This window comes from Parasteatoda tepidariorum, chromosome 7, assembly GCF_043381705.1.
Source record: "Parasteatoda tepidariorum isolate YZ-2023 chromosome 7, CAS_Ptep_4.0, whole genome shotgun sequence".
NCBI lineage: Eukaryota > Metazoa > Arthropoda > Arachnida > Araneae > Theridiidae > Parasteatoda > Parasteatoda tepidariorum.
The window spans coordinates 64,643,352-64,656,955 of NC_092210.1; the positions used below are offsets into that span (position 1 = coordinate 64,643,352).

Below are 13,604 nucleotides of genomic sequence, written 5' to 3' on the forward strand. Positions count from 1 at the left end.
GTAAAAGATGTTCAGTGTCCATATATATATATGCCTGTTAGTGCAATCCATGTATTTCCATACTAAAAAAAAAAAGAGTGTTACTGACTCTAGGAATACCAAAAAACTCGATATTTTTTTCCAGTGAGCTTGTGAATTATTTGGTAAAATTGACTTATAAGTATGCTTTCGTAATATGTGATAAAATTTTGTAAATTAATCATGATACCTTAGGGCAAGGCAAAAAAGGTTATTTGCTTATCATTTTTGTATTTTTTATTATATGTGTGGGATTAAGAAAAAATAGTTTTGAAAACCATAATTTCTGATAAAGCGTTACCATATGAACCTGAAAAATTTAAATATGGTATATTTCAAATTCATCAACTAGAATTGTAGGTTTTTTTGATATCTAAAATGCCATTACTGTACAGTACAGTAATTTTAACTGGAGTTTTTCTCCATGCGTACCACTTTACAGCCTGGCAACTGAGCCATCGCAGCTTCTTTCATTTTTAATGATGCCAAACAAATTTGCAAAGAAATGGAACAATAACAGCTGAGATTATATCATTTCTATTATTTTTACACAAGCATAAATTTAATGTCATTTGTGTAAATACCACTATGTGTAAATTATATACTCTTTTATAATAAAATTGTTGTAGCATGCAAGTTTACTACTGTTTTTGACAAACATTTTACGTAATTTGCCTTTTCACTTTTATTATTTAATAAAGTAAATGTTAAATTCCATTGCCAAATTCTAATAGAGTAAATACTATCTTATAAGTAAATTAAACAAAAAAATCAAAACAAATAAACAACCAAAAACGCATGCCGTATATAAAGTCTAGATAGATTCTTAAAATAAAGGAAAATTGGGCAAAACCGGGACCTTTTTTATTTTTTTATTTTCTACATTTGCTAATAAACAGCTTCGTAACTAAATTATTTTAATATTGCTTTGAGTGATTAATTGAATTACACCCAAATTTAAATATTAAATAATATTTATTTACTTAGTATAATTAAATGAAAATAAATATCTATTTTGGAAATTAAATTACTTTTTTGAAGCATCATGCTATGTTGTTCTATCTTACCTGGTCACTTAAAACCTAAGAGTATACTACTGAAGCAAAAAATAAAAACGCGATTTTTTTAATAAAAGTTTTTTTTATGCTGCAACGAGAAACCTGCTGGGATTTTAAAATAAAGGGAAAAAAAGTAAATTGAATTTTACAAATTATTAACTTTCAAATAATTAAGTTAGTTAATCAGATCTAAGATCCGAAATTACAAATGAAGCTTTAATTATAATTCTTTACCTTCTTACAAGCTTCAAGCGTCTATTTGTTTTACGATTGAGGCACTGAATCTAATATTCTGTAGATTTTGCTTAGAAAGATGGAGAGAAATATATTTTATAGGAGGGTTAGAGGTTCGCATTTATTATAGCTTCTTAGATTCATGTTACAATTTACAAGTTAACGTCAATACTTTTGTTGTAGTAATATATATTATAAATGTAATGATATCACAAACATTTCTCTAACAGGTAAAATCCTATGGTGAGTCTGCAATGCTTCAAAGCATGTTAAACTTATCTCTATAAAAAATACACATGCATTATGTTCGAAAATTTTTCTTTGCAAATTTTTATCAAGATTAGTGAGTGTTATTTTCGTTCCCTAATTTTAGAAGTTTAAATTTTTATTTTAGCATTTAAACTACATTTCATATGGTTTTCTTAATATATATTTGCGTTTTTCTTCGTTATGCATTTCTGTGGCTGGAATTATTAAAAGTACTGTTTGCATTTCTGCAGTCATGTATACTCACATGTATCTTTTGTGAAAATAAATTTCTTTTGTTGGTTGATTTAAACTTCGATCTCTAAAATATTTGTTTTGACTTGGCTAGTGGTTTTAGATCGCTAGTTTCCCATTACTTACTGACATTTAAGAAAGGAATGAACATTTTGCTCTTACTTGTATCAATATATAGTATCTCAATGGCATTACAACATTTTGAATTCTTTCGAAATCGTGTTAAAGCACCAAAACACAAGACTGTTTTAAAACAGATAGAAAGGTCTATTCAATTTTGGCAAAGTTAAGCGTCGCCAATTTCCATTTCAAAATAGATTTTGCAGTCCTCTGGTAGAACGAGAATAAATTTAGCTTAAGTGGAATCTCCATGTGATGGAAAGTGCTCTCAATTTTTCGCGCCGAAAAACTTTGAAACTTTATTTGATACTTCCATGGCATAGAATACTTTCAAGTGAAAGAATAGAGAAGAAAAATAATCGCTCTTCCAAAAAAGAAGTTTAACTGGTTCGCCTCGTTTCCATTTCAAACGTCAGATTCTCAAAAATAAATTTCTTTGCATACGCCCTTGTAAGCATATCAGGATTTTTCAGAACATCATAATACATGTAGGATGAACGTTTTTCATTTTAGCTACTTTTATATCTTTTCATTCAAATCTGAGTCTTGTTTTGGCACTATTTTTAAACATAAAAGTATAGAGGTCTAACGTCTAAGCTTTTGCATTTTAATTTAATAAAATGATTTTATTTATCGATAGATACCATCAAAAACGGATCAATCCTGAAAAATGCATATTTTTAGCTGATATATCAAATAAAATTTATTATTCTTGCTTTCTATATACAGATAGTTTTTCTTTGCCAAACAACTTATTACCATATATTTAGAAACTAAATGAAATTATGTTTAGATTTGGACCTAACCCAATTTTAAAATTTCAAAATGCATACTACTTTCAGAATGCGTCATCATTTGACCTGTATCATGGTTTCAGCTATTACAAGTTACGTGATATCTCTGTGGTAACAAATTGTTCATTTTGTGATTGTAGAGTTGTACCGGGCAGAGGAGCTAACAGTTGTAACATAGTTTAAATTTGATAAGCTTTATATTTATATGTAGCATTTATATTTTCTATGTCAATGTGCTTAAATGAAGTCAGAAATTGGAGATTTAGGGGAAAATGATCTGAAATAAGCAGTAGAAAAGTTTGGTATTCAAAAAGGAAGAAGAGGAAAGTAAGTAAAAGATGTTCAGTGTCCAAAAATGAGCAAAATTAAAAGGTTTTTCAGAAGGAAAAAAAAGAGGCATAGATTAAGCATGAGCAACTATGGCATAGATTAAGCATTCCATGATTCATTTAATCTTTAGAACATTCCATGAGGAACTGAAAAAAATAAAGAGAAGAGGATAGAGGCCAGAAACGTTGAAGAAAAAAAGGAGTCTAAAAGACTCACACTAAGAAAATTAAGGCATATTAGACTCCTTGTAAAAGTTAGGAAGGTTTTGCTTACAATATGTTTGAATAATTTAACAACGTAGTAGTATGTGATTGTTTGTTTTACTAGTAAAGGAAACATTGCTGGCATCTTTGTTTTCTTTCCTTTAGTAATATTAGTTCTTTTGGAAACTTCAAAATTCCCCCTTTTCCTTTACTATAATGTTTTTGTAACTTAGCTATACACTGTGTTTTGCTGTAAATAACATCATCTAGTAATTTTTATTATTTGAAAGGAACAGTTATTCCCTTCCTCCAAACTATACTATGCTCGGAGAAAAAATTTCTGAAAAAGTTATCATCCTATATGGTAATGACATTTCTGATGAAACAAAACCATAATTCTGTTAATACAAAGGAAACATACGCTATTTAAACCATTAATTAATAAATCTTTCAGTTCATATGCTTACGTACGCCGGAAAATATGGTTTTTCAAAATTATAGTCCTTACTGCCACATATTTATGAAAAAAAAGCTGAAAAGTAAGTTTAACTAAATGAATGAATTTTATGCCATTCTCAAAGGTATCATAATCAAAATATCAAACTTTACCACATTTATAATATTTATTCCCACATTATAAAACATGTTTTAATATTACTTTAACCAAGAATATGACCGAAGCGCTTTGGTTGAAATTACTGGGCGTTTTCGCCTTCTTATAGAGCAAGAAATTATCACATTTTGTTTGTCTTGACCATACTTTTTTCAATGTTTTTTTTTGCATTAGCAATCAGGCTACGAATGTTAGTTTGCAAATTTAAACAGAAATAGATTTTTTAAAGTCTAATTTAAATAGAAGAATTAGTACAATTGTAAGTAGTTAAATCAAACTGTTTTAAATTATTACTTAAATTTTTAAAATTACTGTAACGTTTGCTTCAGAAAATTTGTAAGAGTGCTAGTTGTTAATAATTTATTTTCTAATTCAAATGGAATATAACGTATTAATCAACTATGCTGATAAACAGATACAATATCCTTTATATATAAACGTTTATAGATCCAACTTTAGATAGTTAGCTTATTTATCCATAAATTTATAATTATACTATCACTAACACACCATTAATATCACACATTTCATGTATTTTAATGCTTTTATTGTTGTTCAAAATACATGGGCGTATATCCAATTCCCTTCCAATGAAATTCTGGTTAAATCAGCTAGATTAAATGTCCTCTATGAAAGAACGTGAGTTATATTTAGAAATCAATAAATCTCTTACGATTGCTGGAATTTCATGGCGCGTTTATATTTCTTTTCGCTGCCAGAATTTTCATTTATATTTTTTTAGGCATTCATATATTTTCTATTTCTAAACTCATATTTCAAAATTGTATTCCTATTGCTTATTATCGAGTATTATATTTTATTAAAAAAGGCTTCCTTTATAAATTGAGAAAAACTTTCTTTATTAAATTAGAAATATTAGTTTAGCTTCTTTTTGAAGAATAATTTTTAAATAACTTAAAAAATATACCTCGATATAAGTATACCTCTGCAAAAGTCAATTATATTATATGTTTTTTTTTATAACAGAATTGCAAAATTTGACATTTTAATGACTAGCACATTTTAAATTTTTTTAATTTTTATTTAGATTTTTTAAAACGATTTTTAGTTTAAAGTTTATTTAAATTTCTACTAAAGGTTTTCTTTTAAATTTTTTTAAGGCTTTTAGTTTAATTTTTAACTAAGTCAGCGAAACTTATTATCTGACAGTTTAAAATTAGAAAGACTGAGCATTGCTGTATACCTAGAAAGACTGAAATTGGAGAGTATAGCTCTTCTCAGATTGTTTGTGTAGAGAAATTATGCATCCAAAATCTTTAAATATCATATTTAATTTGAGGATAAATGTATCATCTAAATACTATGATATTTTATTCTATTCGGATATCAAAATTATTTAACTAAACGAAACTATGATATTTCAATTATATGTATACATTAGTTTCTTCGGTAATCGAGTTTTCTTTTCCAATAAATTAAAATTGAAATACTCTTGTTTTTTTAATGAAACTGGAACTGAAGGGTACCTTAAACTTAAATTTTCCTGTGGTTATGGGGGTGCCTACTAAAATAACTTAGGGGCCACTCTGCCCCTTCCCGTTCTTCTAGGTATAAGTTACTATATGTACATCCTTAGAAATCTTACACAAGAATGATTAAGTAGGCACTTAAATTGGATCTAATTATAAAAAGTAAGAAACACTCCATATTTTCAATAAGTTTTTTTTCGAATTAAAGCGCAATAAAAAACGGGAGGGGCTGAAATGGCCTTCAAACTGTTCAAGTGTCAATTACTTAAAAAACGTTCGTAAAAATACGGTAAGTTCATAAGGGAAAATACTTTTTAAATACATCTATTGAAAATTCGTTATTATCTTTTAGGTAGCCTAAAGAATGAATACGTGCCTTTGAAATCTAAAGAGCTGTGAAATGAGAATTGTTGCTTAGATACTTTTAAGTAGAAAAATCCATTCAAACTTTTAGTTTAAAATGTATTGATTATGCATAGGAACTTAAATTAAAGGTAGGAAATACATAATAGCTCAATATAAATGTATGCATCATGGAAAATAGGAATACTCTTCATGGAAAATTTGTTATTTACAGCGTTTCAATTCATAAGAGAAACATGCGCAGCAAAATCTTTACGCATTGAAAGTTTATATTTTACAACTTTGAACGTTACTAGTTTTCGTGAAGCATAAGAGACGGGAACATGTGAAATGTTTGAGTATTAAAAATTAATTGGTGAAGATTTTCAGTATCCGAATTATAAATTTTCGTTGAAATCTGGTATATATTCATTAAGATAATAGCTGCATTTTGAACAAAGTTCTTTATACTTTCTGTATATTCATGAAATTTCTAAATGTTTGGCTTTTATTTTTTGAAAAAATTATATATTTTTTCTCATTACAACTGAATAGAAAATTCCTGTTTTTCTTTCTTTGCGTATAGTAATTGTACTACATCCACAAAATTTTCCTAATAAATTTGAACGGAGTGCATAACTTAACGTTTTTGAATTTTCCTATTTTAATTTCCATTTGTGATGTATTTCGGTTCATATAAGAGCTTTTCAAACTCGCATATAAGGAAATAAAATAGATTTTTAAAGTCTTATTTGGAGTTGTTACCTTAACGAAAATTATATCCAGTAAGTTTTTGCACGTGTTCGCCTGACATAAACTAAAAATAAATATTTTTCAAAAACGTGTAATAAACTACTCGGCGAAATTTATCTTTCATTAAATAAAGCCGTTAGCTAGGAAAAGTTAAAAACACTGAAAATTAAGTAAATGAAGAGCTTAGTCTGCATCTTAAAGTGTAACAATGCGCAAAGGTTGTCCTATGATAAAATTTGTATTCCAAGCATTACTCTCGAACGGATTTGGAGAAGAATGTTCTGATACTAATATTGACCTAACGATATAGGCCATATAAGCTAATGGACAAACAAGCTGTATTAATTTCACTTATATATTTAGCTTTCAGAGATAACTTTGCTTAATAACACTTTTGAATTAAAATGAACTATAACTTTTAGACTGCAAGCAAAAATGAAGTTTAAGTATTTATACTTCAATTTAATGGCTTTGAAGCAAATATGCGTACATTAAGTGAAATGTTGCAATCAAATATCATTTTATGAAAGAAATTTATTTTAAAATGTTCAGAAAATTTTAATTTATTTTTATATTCCATAAATTGAAAATTTAATGAGCAATCTAATGCAGATTGAAAAACCCCAAGAACGAAATTTCAGCTAATTACCAAACATTTTAACAATTCAGTGAATTTCTTTTCATCCTCAGTATATATTTTGATGTATTTATAAACAAATAAAACATGCATTGTAATTTAAACATGATTACTTTTCATACAATTACTAATGAAGGGAAAAAAACATATCTTTACGTTTTGTAAACTAATTGCTTAGTAACATTAAACAATTGCATAAAATGCAATTGTTTAGTATGATAAAATTGAAAAATTGCATAAAATTGAAAATTTAAAGTAAAATCGCATTTTTATAACTCCTTAACTTTTCGTAAGCTCCTTTTCTAAACTATTCTGTTTTTTTTATAGGATGAAATGAGTTATATGCTCAGAGCTGATAATTTAGAATATTTAACTTTGTAATTAGGGATTTCAATGAGAATGATGACTATTGATAGAAACATTTAAAATTATCTTTTGATTTATTTTATTTTATTTTTTTATTTAAAATTCAACGAATATCATTTAGCTTGTGTAAGTCGATAGCATCTCGGGATAGACATTTAATCACAAAAAAAAGTCAGGAATCCTCTTTCTGAGACAGAATGTAATAATTCGCTTGAACTTGAAGAATCACTGCAGCGAAAACCAATATTTATTACTATTTTACTTTTCCAATTCACTCCAAAACTTGATTTAGTTTTCTCCTTTTTCATGACTTCAGTTCCAATAACATGCTTTTAGGTTAAATGAAGTTTTGATTCTATATTTCTTTCACGTATTTTATCCCAAAGAAAACAGGATGAAATACAAGAAAAAGTTGATAACTTGACTGTTTTTCAAAAACTAATTCACTTTTGTTTACCTTACTTTCGATTATCACGTTTGTTTATCACTTACTGTCGATGTACTTAGGGTATTATTGTTACAAAAAGATAAGTAACGCTAACTGGTTATTTAATTAATTTAATATTAAGAATATTACAGTATTTTTCTAATAAAAAAAGACAGAGAATAAAAATTGTAAGTTCTTACACTAAATGGGTTACTTAATACTTTTAAAATTAAGAATATTAGAGTATTTCTTAATAAAAATGACAAAGAGTAAAAATTGAAATTCTTCAATAAAACATTTTTGGAAAATATTGAAAAGAGGCTAGTATCTGCTTGAATTATTCAAAAGCGACCATTGTCTAATTGTTTTATTACTGTGCCGTAACAAACTAAACATCTATGGTGAAACATAAGTTATTATCATTGTAACGATGAAATAAGAGTCTGATAAGTTTAAATTTTAAACTTTTTCCTAAATTTTATTGCAATTCAATATGTACCAAGAGATATGGGGACAGTTTTAATAGGTATCAAATATACTACTATAAGCATAAAGTGTTTTGTCTAATCTAATAACGTAAAGCCAGCTGTAAAAGCAAAAAATATTAATAAAAAATAATTTGTTTTAGCTTCATTGATTGTATTGCTTTTTGTCTTTTAGTTTTGTACATGACTTCGTGACGTTTCTCAGTACTATAGATTGTTTACTTTTTTCACGCCTTACGAAGAATGAATACTAAGCAAGTCTCAAATAATAAAGTGAATAATTTGAGTGTTTATGTCTTATAATTCCAGAACCATCTGTTCCACCTTCCTAAAATTTGGACAGTGGATGAAAGGGACAATGTTGTTGATTATTTTGTTTGACTAGTATTTTGACAATTGTTTGAAAAATGGAATTTCCTTATTGGTTAAGCGTTCGCCATTGTTTTAAATTGGATATCTGCAAATGACGTCATCGTAGGTAAACCGTCTCATTTGTCAATTCAGAAGCCAATCAGGGTTTGCATTTAAAGGTATCTAATTAAATATGGTCAAAATCACTTCACTTTTTCTGAGTGGCAAGTACCCAATTAAACTTCACATCATTCTATTATTTTTAAGCCTTTTAAAAATAGCATAAGTGATGTTCGCTAGCCTATAGCTCTATCTAATCAGAGAAGAAAAGTTAATTACGTGAACTTTAATATTTAATTAATTTTTATTTGCTACGTCAGAAAAATTCAATGATCAACTTCAACATGGCAACATGAGCAGTCTATTAAACAACATGTGTCAACAAATTAGTAATTCAAAAGTTATATAAAACTACGAGTTTAATTTGTTTAAAGTGACTCTGTCAAAACGTTTTTCCATAAAACTTAATAATTTAAAATCATTGTTAATTGAAAAAAAAATAGTTATGTATTAAAATTCAAAATTGATAGGAAAATGATACAAAGAGGGAAGTTTAGGAGAAAAGCGAAAAATCTTCATACTATAATTATTACCAGTTATGCTTCATTGACCAGTGGTTCCCAACCTGGGGGCGATCGCCCCAAAGGGGGCGATAGAGCTTCTCAAGGGGGCGATAATCCTTAGGGGGGCGATCAGGGGGCGACGAGTACTCAAAAGATAACAATTGCTAATAATATTAATAATTAAAGCTATTTGAGATTGAAATTAAAAAATATCTATGAAACCAATGGTTCTGGTGTCGACAAAGAATTATGATAGTTAAAAATTAAAAAAAAATTCAAGTGCAGGATCGTTTTCGTCATACGTTTTGGTATCGCAGGCGGAAATCTGATAAGTCGCTCTGTTCCTCTGAGCAATAATACTGTTTCCAGGCGTACTGATGAGATGGCCGCAGACGTTGAATTTAAACTCATTAAATTTCTGAAAGAAGGTAAATTTGCGTTGCAGATTGATGAATCAACTGTGATAGATAATAAAGCTGTTTTAGCTTACGTGAGATTCATAAATGCGAGTAAGGAGATTAACTAGGAAATGTTGTTTACAAGAACTTTGAACACCGATACAAAAGGATCGTCGATTTTTAAATTGGTCAAAGACTATTTTGAGGTAAAAGAAATTCCCCTCACAAATGTAAGTGTTTGTGCAACAGATGGTGCTCCAACCATGTCTGGTTGTCATACTGGGTTTCTGGGTCACCTTAAAAAAGAAGTACCGGAAGTTATCTCACCATTCATTATGTCATTCATCGTCAACTTTTGGCTGCGAAAAATTGGTTATTTCTGGCATCAATAAAATAAAAGCTAATTCTCCTAATAACCGTTTGTTCCGAGAACTTTGCCATGAAAATGATGAAGATTTCGAATTCCTGCTCCTACATACAGCTGTGAGATGGCTTTCAAAAGGAAACTGAGCCGTTTCTTCGAATTGCTGGATTCGGTTACTGAGTTTCTCGACACCACTGATCCTGTTTTAAGTGAGAGTTTGAAGCAACGCAAGTTGGAAACTGCGTACCTCACTCATAGTTTTGAAAAAATGAAGGAAATCAACGTAAAACTTCAAGGAAATAAAATGAACATTATCAAGGCTAAGGGAATCATATCTTCATTCATCGCCAAGTTTGATATCTACAAGTCAAACATTGGTCGCAAAGAGCTAATGCAATTTCCAACTCTTAAAAAGTGTTCAATGGCAGATATCGAGATTCTCGAAAATAAAATCTTAATTTTTACTGATCACCTTGATCAGTTATGGAATCAAGATTTAAAGATTTGATGAAATTAGAAATTCCGGATTGGATTTTCGATCCTTTCTCTTTTGAAGTTGTGGATAAGCTCACTTCCTCTTTGTAGACTGAGATTTTAGATTTGAAGTATGACTGTGAGGCTAAAGTCGTCTTTAAAAAATACGGTTACGAGTTAGCTTGGGTAAAGCTTATGGACACTTATCCACAATTGTGGAAACAAACTGAGCCGCTTCTCATCTCGTTCCCGTCAACATATTTAGTGGAGAGAGGATTTAGTTCTGTCTTCCAGCTGCTCACAAAGCAAAGAGATAGGTTGGACATTTGCTTCAAAGGAGACCCGCGTTTAAATCTGACGAGCATAAAACCTGACATTCAAGCTTTAACTTGAAATACACCAAGCACAGGGCAGTCATTGAAGTGGTAAAAATGTACTTTCTCCCTCTTATTTTTTTTTCTCAAATTTTAGTTGTTAACGTTTTAACTTTTTCTTGATTACATTAAAATATGAATTTAAAAAAATGTACTTTTGTTTTTATTATTCCGTTTTAAATATCATTTCTTTTTGAAAAAAAAAAGATGCACAATTTTTTTTAATTAATAAAAATGACAGGATAAATGTGCCTCCTTATTTGCATTGCAATTAAAATTAAAATCAAATAACATAGCATATTTTCAGTGTTTGGTTGCTCACAAGCAACAATGAATGTTTTTTTGAGCAAAAAGAGAAAGGGGCGATAGGTGTCAGCCAACCCCAAGAGGGGGGCGATGGTTCATAAAAGGTTGGGAACCACTGAATTAGACCATATATTAAATACCAATAATAGTCTTGACATATGTGACGCTTAAATAATTTTAGTAATACCTACTACTGGTAGTATGATAGTTGGTACAGTTTTAACAAGGAATTCTACTACGAATTTTCTGCAATTTCAGAAAATAATTTTCCTTGTGGCAGCAAAGATAATTTTTTAATATTTTAATGAATTGGATTTTTCTATTACTACTTATAAATATTTTAAACAGAATAAAGGTCCGCAAGAGAAATGGTTTTGCTCTAAAGTTATTATCAAGATCTTGTAAGGATTCTATTTTTTTTTAAAATGTCGGCTTTATTTTGCTTTTACTGATAAATGCTTTTCGCATGAAACTCATATCGGGAGGATGCAACAGGTACCAAATATACCAATATAGGTACGAAGTATTATTGTGCTATATTTGATAATTATTAAAACTTCATTAATACGGAGCAGTTTCAATACTTATACTGCGGAAATAAGTGTCTGAAGGTCATTCGAAAGGGATATGTAAAAGAGAAAATTACGTGATATTTGTAACTTTTGACTATCATGAGTTGGCTGAGAATAATAGCATCATGCCAAGAGACACTGAGTAAAATAAAATTTAATTCTGATAGAATGACTACAAACAAAAAAAAACAAAAAAGGCGTGCCTTGCTTATATCAATAACGTAAAGTTAACGGGTAGGGCATCAAATAATGATTTTTGCTTTATCAATTGGATCGGTATTTGCCTTTGAGATTTGTACATGATTTTGTAGTGCTTTTCAGTACGGTCACCCCGCACGAAGAATGGATATCCTGCTAGAACATAATAAAATAAAGTATTTGTGTGTATATGCCTGCTTACCGGATTATTTTTATTCCGTAGGTATTAAAAATACGACATTCAACATGAAGTTGAATGAGTGCAAATGTAAGCAGATTGCAAAGCAAATTTTTTGATTTTGTAATTAGGTATTTAATTATGAATTTCTTTCAATTGCAATCCAGGTGCATTTTTTTGTGATTTTTTGTTGATATTTCGTAACTTTGAAAGCTCATCGCACTTAAACGAAACATAATAGAATTTTAGCTATTTTTTTTTTATTTCTAAAGTGTAGAATTTTTCCTTCGAAATAAAGCATCCAATTTTCTCTTAGAACAGTTTTTTATGTAAAAAAAATATAATTTCAGAAGCCCAATTTTTCGTCACCTTTTTAACCCTAAAATTTTTAAAATGGACTTCCATGAATGTATATCATATATTAACTTCAAATTCATATAAATATACCCTAGCATTTATGACCCCCCCCCAAAAAAAAATAATTAGGCGATTTAAAAAGAAATAAACGTATAGTGTATTAAAATTTTCTGATTCCCATAGCTCCTATTTCTACTATTAATGTCAGATTATTTCATATCTCAGGCTGCGCTTTTGCTTAGTGTAAATTACCAAATTTGCTTCTTTGTAGTAGTATCTGCTTTCATGCGAATATCTTTTAAAATATCAGTAATTAGTTAGCTTACAGCCCTATTAAAACAAATATGAGCTTCATTGGGAGCATAATTAATTAAGGAAGGCATCATTCTGTTACATAACAGAGGAATCAATATAGCTGAGAGCATATACTTTATCGAAAATCTTAATCTTAGCTTTTTACAGAAATGTATTTTTTACTCAAGAAAAAAGAAAACTTTTTATGTCATTTTTTTATAATTTCGAAAACAATGGTCACTGTAGTGACGCATGAAATACTTTGAGATGGATTATTATGTACATGCTAACCATTCCTTTAGTTGACTGCTCCTGAACAAAAAATTCTCAAGTTTAAAGAATTCGCTTTGAAAATGAGAAATGTTAAGGGCTTAGGGTTATAAAAAATAATTACTTTCGTAATATTTTTTATAACCCTCGATATGTAAAAATATTAAACTGAAGACAATTTCTATTAACTTGAATCACACTAAACAGTATAAAATAAAATAATTAAACGATTTCCTGAGAAAGATGCTCGAAAATTGCTATAAAATTTTAAGAGAAGAAAATAGGCGGTGTTTTTCTCAAAATGATTAAAGGGATAGACGGTATACTTCCCTATTCATTATCTTTTTCTGCTAGGAGCTTTTAATATATCGGCGAGTTTACTGCTATAAATCATATTGATTAGTGCGATTCAGCTATAAGAAATATTGTGTATATATATATATGTATATATATATATGTATATATATATATATA

The 13,604-nt window shown here is 28.8% G+C and overlaps 1 protein-coding gene across 1 annotated transcript in view; it reads left to right on the top strand.

Moving 5' to 3' along the window:
- LOC107452663 (nephrin) overlaps positions 1-13,604 on the top strand; it is a 219,305-nt gene that overhangs the window by 154,984 nt on the left and 50,717 nt on the right. The window lies entirely within an intron of this gene.